Here is an 8,634-nt window from a genome sequence, read left to right as displayed (position 1 = left end):
TGCGCATCAGGTACGCGCACGCGTGGATGCGGGCAAAGTGAAAATGACGTGCACGTGTCAGGGACGCGTACGCGTAATGAAGATTGTGCGTCTAGCAAAATTCCAACCCCAATCCATCACAACTCGCTGGCCAAACACCTATTTACGCTGATTTCCAGGGTCACGCGTACGCGTCAGGGACGCTTTCGCGTGGATTGCCGAGAACCAGAGTGACGCGTACGCGTCTAGTACGCGTACGCGTGGGTAAGCTGGTGCGTGATGCATAGTTCTTGCACAACTCCAGCGTAACTTTTGGCCCCCTTTTTTTCGGAGTGTTTGATTCCTGTTCCAAAATAGCTGCATGATCAGAACACACGTAATACGAAAGAAAAACAGTAAAAACACAATAAAAAATCAAATAAATAAGAAAACCACTACTACAAAAAATAGCTAAAGATTCGAAATTATCGGGTTGCCTCCCGACAAGTGCTTCTTTAACGTCACTAGCTTGACGGTCGGTTCTGCTAATTCAGCAGATGATCAGACCTCTGGCGATTGATCTCGCCTCCAAGATAGTGCTTCAACCTCTGGCCTTTCATTGTAAATTTCCTGTCAGAATTCTCTTCCTGTATTTCCACATGACCATATGGTGAAGCTCTGGTTACTACAAACAGTCCTGACCACTGAGATTTTAGCTTCTTGGGAAAGAATTTGAGCCTTGAATTATACAGAAGCACTCTCTGTCCTGGCTCAAAGATTCTGATGGCAATCTTCTTGTCATGCAATAACTTGGTTCTCTCCTTATAGAACTTGGAATTCTCATAGGCTGAATATCTGAATTCATCAAGCTCATTCAACTGAAGCATTCGCTTAATTCCTGTAGCTTCTGAACCAAGATTCAGATACATGATTGCCCAATAAGCTTTATGCTCCAGCTCAACTAGCAAGTGACAGGCTTTGCCATAGGCCAACTGATAAGGGGACATGCCAATGGGAGTCTTGTAAGCTGTTCGGTATGTCCAGAGAGCATCATCAAGCTTCCTAGACCAGTTCTTTCTTGAAACACTGACGGTCTTCTCTAGAATCCTCTTGAGTTCCCTGTCGGAAACTTCAACCTGTCCACTTGTCTGAGGGTGATAGGGGGTTGCCACTTTATAACGGACTCCATATCTCTACAGAAGAGAGTCCAGTTGTCTGTTACAGAAGTGGCTTCCTCCATCACTAATGAGTGTCCTTGGGACACCAAACTGGCTAAAGATATATTTATAAAGAAAGCTCATTACCACCTTGGCATCATTGGTGGGTAGAGCCACAGCTTTCACCCACTTGGACACATAGTCGACTGCCACTAGAATATAGTTGTTTGAATGTGAGGGTAGGAAGGGTCCCATGAAATCAATACCCCACACATCAAACAACTCAACCTCAAGAATCCCTTATTGTGGCATCTCATGGTTAGCAGGAAGATTCGTGACTTTTTCACATCTATCACAGCACTTCACAAATGCTCTTGCGTCCTTGAAGAAAGTTGGCCAGTAAAACCCGCTCTGAAGGACCTTTGTAGCTGTCCTTTCACCACTGATGAGCGGATAATTTATACGCTTTTTGGCATTGTTTTTAGTATATTTTTAGTATGTTTTAGTTAGTTTTTATTATATTTTTATTAGTTTTTAATTAAAAATAACATTTCTGGACTTTACTATGAGTTTTTGTGTTTTTCTATGATTTCAGGTATTTTTTGGCTGAAATTGAGGGACCTGAGCAAAAATTTGATTCAGAGGCTAAAAAAGGACTGCAGATGCTGTTGGATTCTGACCTCCCTGCACTCGAAGTGGATTTTCTGAAGCTACAAAAGCCCAATTGGTGCGCTCTAAATTGCGTTGGAAAGTAGACATCCTGGGCTTTCCAGAAATATATAATAGTCCATACTTTCTCCAAGAATTGATGGCCCAAATCGGCGTTCCAAATCAGCTTCAGAATTCCCGGCGTTTAACGCCGGAACTGGCACAAATGTTGGCGTTTAACTCCAGGAAAAGTCTCTACACATGAAAGCTTCAATGCTCAACCCAAGCACACACCAAGTGGACCCCGGAAGTGGATTTTTACGTCATTTACTCATTCTTGTAAACCCTAGGTCACTAGTTCACTATAAATAGGACTTTTTGCTATTCTAACTGGACCTCATGACACTTTACACATTTCATATTGTATCTTCTACGGCATGAGTCTCTAAACCCCATGGTTGGGGGTGAGGAGCTCGGCTGTGTCTTGATAAATTAATGCAATTACTACTGTTTTTCATTCAATCACGCTTGCTTCTATTCTAAGATACCACTTGTTCTTCCACCTGATGAATGTGATGATCCGTGACACTCATCACCATTCTCACCTATGAACGTGTGCCTGACAACCACCACCGTTCTACCTTCGATTGAGTGTGTATCTCTTGGATTCCTTAATCAGAATCTTCGTGGTATAAGCTAGAATCCATTGGCGACCATTCTTGAGAATCCGAAAAGTCTAAACCTTGTCTGTGGTATTCCGAGTAGGATTCAGGGATTGAATGGCTATGAGGAGCTTCAAACTCGCGAGTGTTGGGCGTAGTGACAGACGCAAAAGGATCAATGGATCCTATTCTAGCATGATCGAGAACCGATAGATGATTAGTCGTGCGGTGACAGCGTGCGTTGAACATTTTCACTAAGAGGACGGGAGGTAGCCATTGACAACGGTGAAACCCAACATACAGCTTGCCATGGAAGGAGCCTTGCATGCATGAAGAAGAAGACAGTAGGAAAGCAGAGATTCAGAAGATAGAGCGTCTCCAAAACCTCAACTTATTCTCCATTACTGCAAAACAAGTATTTATTTCATGTTCTTTTACTTTTTACAATTAAATCTGAGAATTATTGATATCCTGACTAAGAGTTACAAGATAACCATAGCTTGCTTCAAGTCGACAATCTCCGTGGAATCAACCCTTACTCACGTAAGGTATTACTTGGATGACCCAGTGCACTTGCTGGTTAGTTGTGCGGAATTACAAAAGTGTGATTGTGATTTCGTGCACCAAGTTTTTGGCACCGTTGCCGGGGACTGTTCGAGTTTGGACAACTGACGGTTTATCTTGTTGCTTAGATTAGGAATATTTTATTTTTGTTGGTTTAGAGTCTTTTATTTGAGTTTAGTTTCATATTTTAAGTTTGGTGTCAATTGCATGCTTTTACTTTTTTTTTTAATTTTTTGAATTTGCATAGTCTTAGTTGTTTCTTGATCATTAAAAATTCTAAGTTTGGTGTCATCTTTGTGTTTTCCTTTAAATTTTCGAAAATTTGTGTTTGATTTTCTAAAATTTTTAAGTTTGGTGTCTTTTGTGCTTGTATTCACTTAAAAATTTAAAAAAAATTGTTCTTGGTGTTCATCTTGATCTTCAAAGTGTTCTTGGTGTTCATCTTGACATTCAAAGTTTTCTTGTTTGTTCTCTTTGTTTTGATCTAAAATTTCTAAGTTTAGTGTCGTTTTGTTGTTTTTTCTTTCCTCATTAAAATTTAAAAATCAAAAAAATATCCTTTCCTTATTTTACTCATAATTTTTGAAATTTTGCATTAAATTAGTCAAAGATTTTCAAAATCATATCTCTTTTTTAGTCAAGTCAAAATTTTAATTTCAAAAATTGATCTTTTCAAATCTTTTTCAAAAATCAAATCTTTTTAATTTCTTCAATCATATCTTTTTCAAAATAATTTTCAATCATATCTTTTTAATTGCTAATTCCAAAATCTTTTTAATTAATTAAATAATTAATTTAGTCTTCAATTTACTTTGATTTTATTTTCTTTTAGTTTTCGAAATTTTATTTTATTTTCTATTTATTTTATTTTATTACTTTCGGTTACTTTTAATTAAACAAAATAAAAAAATAAAAAAATAAAAATATAATTTACTTGCAATCCACATCATCTTCCTTTCTCCATCATGGACCTAAGTGGAATTGAGCAGTCCAGAAGGACTCTGGGGTCATATGCTAACCCCATTACAGTTGCATATGGGAGTAGCATCTGTATACCTCCCATCAAAGCAAGCAGTTTTGAGTTAAATCCTCAACTCATTATCATGGTGCAGCGAAATTTCCAGTATTCCGGTCTTCCACAGGAAGAACCTACTGAGTTTCTGGCACAGTTCTTACAAATTACTGACACAGTACGTGATAAAGAAGTGGATCAGGATGTCTACAGATTATTACTGTTTCCATTTGCTTTAAAATATCAAGCTAAGAGGTGGTTAAATAACCAACCCACAGCAAGCATAAAAACATGGAGACAGTTATCAGACAAATTCCTGAATCAATTTTACCCTCCAAAAAGGATGACACAGCTGAGGCTGGACATCCAAGGCTTTAAACAAGAGGATAATGAATCCCTTTATAATGCCTGGGAGAGGTACAGAGGTATGCTAAGGAAATGCCCCTCTGAAATATTTTCAGAGTGGGTATAGTTAGACATCGTCTACTATGGACTTACAGAAAAAGCTCAGATATCTTTAGACCACTCAGCTGGTGGATCTATACACATGAGAAAGACGATTGAAGAGGCTCAAGAACTCATAGATACTGTTTCTAGAAATCAATATTTGCACTCTAGCAGTGAGTCCTACATAAAGGAAGAGGCCAGGGCAGTAATTACTGATCTTAATCCTCAAGAACAGATTATTGAGCTTAATCAACAATTACTCCTTATGACAAAACAATTAGCAGAATTTAAAGAGATGCTCCAAGACACTAAAAATGCTAACAAGAATATGGAAGCACAATTGAATCAGACAAGACAGCAACTATCTAAACAGATAACAGAAGAATGCCAAGCTGTTAAATTAAGGAGTGGGAAGACATTGAATGTATCAACTCAAAGCAACAAAAAGCTAAGAAAGGAACAACTGACAAAGGATGACCAACCAACTACCAAAAATCCCTCTGAGGACAATAAGAGCCCTGAGAGGAATGATTCTGGCGTTCAAACGCCAGAAAAGGGTAAGAAAGTGGCGTTAAACGCCCAATGGGTAGCCAATTCTGGCGTTCAAACGCCAGAAAAGGGTTGCAATCTGGCGTTAAACGCCCAAAAAGCACCCAATCCTGGCGTTCAAATGCCACAAAGGGGTCAGACACTTGCAAGTGCTGATAACAACCCCCTTAAGCAGGCTTCTCCAACCACTTCTATAGGAAATAAACCTGCAGCAACTAAGGTTGAAGAGTATAAAGCCAAGATGCCTTATCCTCAGAAACTCCGCCAAGCGGAACAAGACAAACAATTTGCCCGCTTTGCAGACTATCTCAGGACTCTTGAAATAAAGATTCCGTTTGCAGAGGCACTTGAGCAAATACCCTCTTATGCTAAGTTCATGAAAGAGATCTTAAGTCATAAGAAGGATTTGAGAGAAACTAAAAAAGTTTTTCTCACTAAAGAATGCAGTGCAGTCATTTTAAATAGCTTACCAGAGAAGCTTAAATATCCTGGAAGCTTTATGATACCATGCACATTAGAGGGTACTTGTACCAAGAAAGCTCTATGTGATCTTGGGGCAAGTATCAACCTAATACCTGCATCCACTATCAGAAAGCTTGGCTTGGCTGAAGAAGTCAAACCAACCCGAATATGCCTCCAACTTGCTGATGGCTTCATTAAATATCCATCAGGCGTAATTGAGGACATGATTGTCAAGGTTGGGCCATTTGCCTTTCCCACTGACTTTGTAGTGCTGGAAATGGAGGAGCACAAGAGTGCAACTCTCATTCTAGGAAGACCTTTCCTAGCAACTGGACGAACCCTCATTAACGTCCAAAAAGGGGAATTGACCCTAAGAGTCAATAAGGATGAGTTTAAGTTGAATGTTGTCAAAGCTATGCAGCATCCAGATACCCCAAATGACTGTATGAGCGCTGATATTATTGACTCTTTGGTGGAGGAGGTCAATATGACTGAAAGTCTCGAATCAGAACTAGAGGACATCTTTAAAGATGTTCAGCCTGAGGAATCGGAGGAAATAAAAGAACCTCTAAAAATCCCTCAGGAAGAGAATAAGCCTCCTAAACCCGAGCTCAAACCACTACCACTATCCCTGAAATATGCATTTCTGGGAGAGGGTGACATTTTTCCAGTGATCATAAGCTGTGCTTTAAATCCACAGGAAGAGAAAGCATTAATTGAAGTGCTAAGGACACACAAGACAGCTCTTGGGTGGTCCATAGGTGATCTTAAGGGCATCAACCCAGCAAGATGCATGCACAAGATCCTATTGGAGGAAGATGCTAAGCCAGTGGTTCAACCACAGAGGCGGCTAAATCCAGCCATGAAGGAGGTGGTGCAGAAAGAGGTCACTAAGTTACTAGAGGCTGGAATTATTTATCCTATTTCTGATAGCCCCTGGGTGAGCCCTGTCCACGTTGTCCCCAAAAAGGGAAGCATGACAGTGGTTCATAATGAAAAGAATGAACTGGTTCCTACAAGAACAGTTACAGGGTGGCGTATGTGTATTGACTACAGAAGGCTCAATACAGCCACCAGGAAGGATCATTTTCCTTTACCATTCATAGACCAGATGCTAGAGAGACTAGCAGGTCATGAATATTATTGCTTTTTGGATGGCTATTCAGCTTACAACCAAATTGCAGTAGATCCTCAGGACCAAGAGAAAATAGCATTCACATGTCCTTCTGGAGTGTTTGCCTATAGAAGGATGCCTTTTGGTCTGTGTAATGCACCTGCAACCTTTCAGAGGTGCATGCTCTCTATCTTCTCAGATATGGTAGAGAAATTTCTGGAAGTCTTCATGGATGACTTTTCAGTATTTGGAGACTCATTCAGCTCCTGCCTTAACCATCTAGCACTTGTTCTGAAAAGATGCCAAGAGACCAACCTAGTTTTAAACTGGGAAAAATGTCACTTTATGGTGATTGAAGGGATTGTCCTTGTACATAAAATTTCAAACAAGGGAATAGAGGTGGATCAAGCTAAAGTTGAAGTAATTGAAAAATTACCACCACCTACCAATGTTAAGGCAATCAGAAGCTTTCTGGGGCATTCAGGATTCTACAGAAGGTTTATAAAGGATTTTTCAAAAATTGCAAAACCTCTGAGTAATCTGCTAGCTGCAGACATGCCATTTATCTTTGATACAGAGTGTCTGCATGCGTTTGACCTTCTGAAAGCTAAGCTGGTCACAGCACCAGTTATCTCTGCACCAGACTGGACACTGCCATTCGAACTAATGTATGATGCCAGTGACCATGCCATTGGTGCAGTATTGGGACAGAGGCACAACAAGCAACTACATGTTATTTATTATGGCAGCCGTATTCTAAATGATGCACAGAAGAACTACACAACCACAGAAAATGAGTTACTTACAGTGGTTTATGCCATTGACAAGTTCAGATCTTATTTAGTAGGATCAAAAGTGATTGTATACACTGATCATGCTGCTCTTAAATATTTACTCACAAAGCAGGATTCAAAACCCAGGCTCATAAGATGGGTGTTGCTTCTGCAAGAGTTTGATATAGAAATAAGAGACAGAAAGGGGACAGAGAATCAAGTAGCTGATCACCTGTCCCGGATAGAACCAGTAGCAGGAGCATCCCTCCCTCCTACTAAGATCTCTGAAACCTTTCTGGATGAGCAATTGTTTGTTATTCAGGAAGCTTCGTGGCTTGCAGACATTGTAAACTATAAGACTCAATGTTCTCCTTCTACCACCATGGAGAGGAAGCATGAAAAGCTTCTCTCAATACAGAGTCAAACAAAACCCCCACATTCAAACTCTAAGTTTGGTGTTGGGAGGCCACAACCAAACTCCAAGTTTGGTGTGGAGAGGCCATAACCAAACTCTAAGTTTGGTGTTGAAAGGCCCCAATCATGCTCTGAGTATCTGTGAGGCTCCATGAGAGCCCACTATCAAGCTACTGACATTAAAAAAATGCTTGTTGGGAGGCAACCCAATTTTATCTATTTATTTTCCATTGTTATTTCATGTTTTCTGTAGGTTGATGATCATGTGAAGTCACAAAAATAATTGAAAAAGTAAAAACAGAATGAAAAATAGCACACTCTGGAGGAGAACTTGCTGGTGTTTAAACGCCAGTAAGGGTAGCAGAATGGGCGTTAAACGCCTAGTCTGGCACCATTCTGGGCGTTTAACGCCAGAAATGGGCACCAGACTGGCGTTTAACGCCAGAAAAGGGCAAGAAGCTGGCGTTAAACGCCAAAAATGGGTAGCAACCTGGCGTTTAACGCCAGGAATGGCTGCAAGGGGCGTTTTGCACGCCACATGGAGCAGGGATGAGAAATCCTTGACACCTCATGATCTGTGGACCCCACAGGATCCCACCTACCTCGCCTCTTCTTCTCTCCTCTTCACACCCTTCCATAACACTCTTCCCCAAAATAACCTCACCCAATCACCTCCAGTACCCTTCCAAAACCATCACACAAACCACCTACACCCACCCACTCAAATTCAAACCATCACTCCTTCCTTTTCCCACATCATAACCACCTAAAACTCCCCTTGGTCGAACCACTCACACCTCTCCATCTCATCTATTTTCTTCTTCTTCTACTCCCTCTTCTCTTCTTTTGCTCCAGGATGAGCAAACCTTCTAAG

This window comes from Arachis hypogaea, chromosome 4, assembly GCF_003086295.3.
Source record: "Arachis hypogaea cultivar Tifrunner chromosome 4, arahy.Tifrunner.gnm2.J5K5, whole genome shotgun sequence".
In the NCBI taxonomy this organism is placed as follows: domain Eukaryota; kingdom Viridiplantae; phylum Streptophyta; class Magnoliopsida; order Fabales; family Fabaceae; genus Arachis; species Arachis hypogaea.
Note: the sequence above shows the minus strand (reverse complement) of the source record.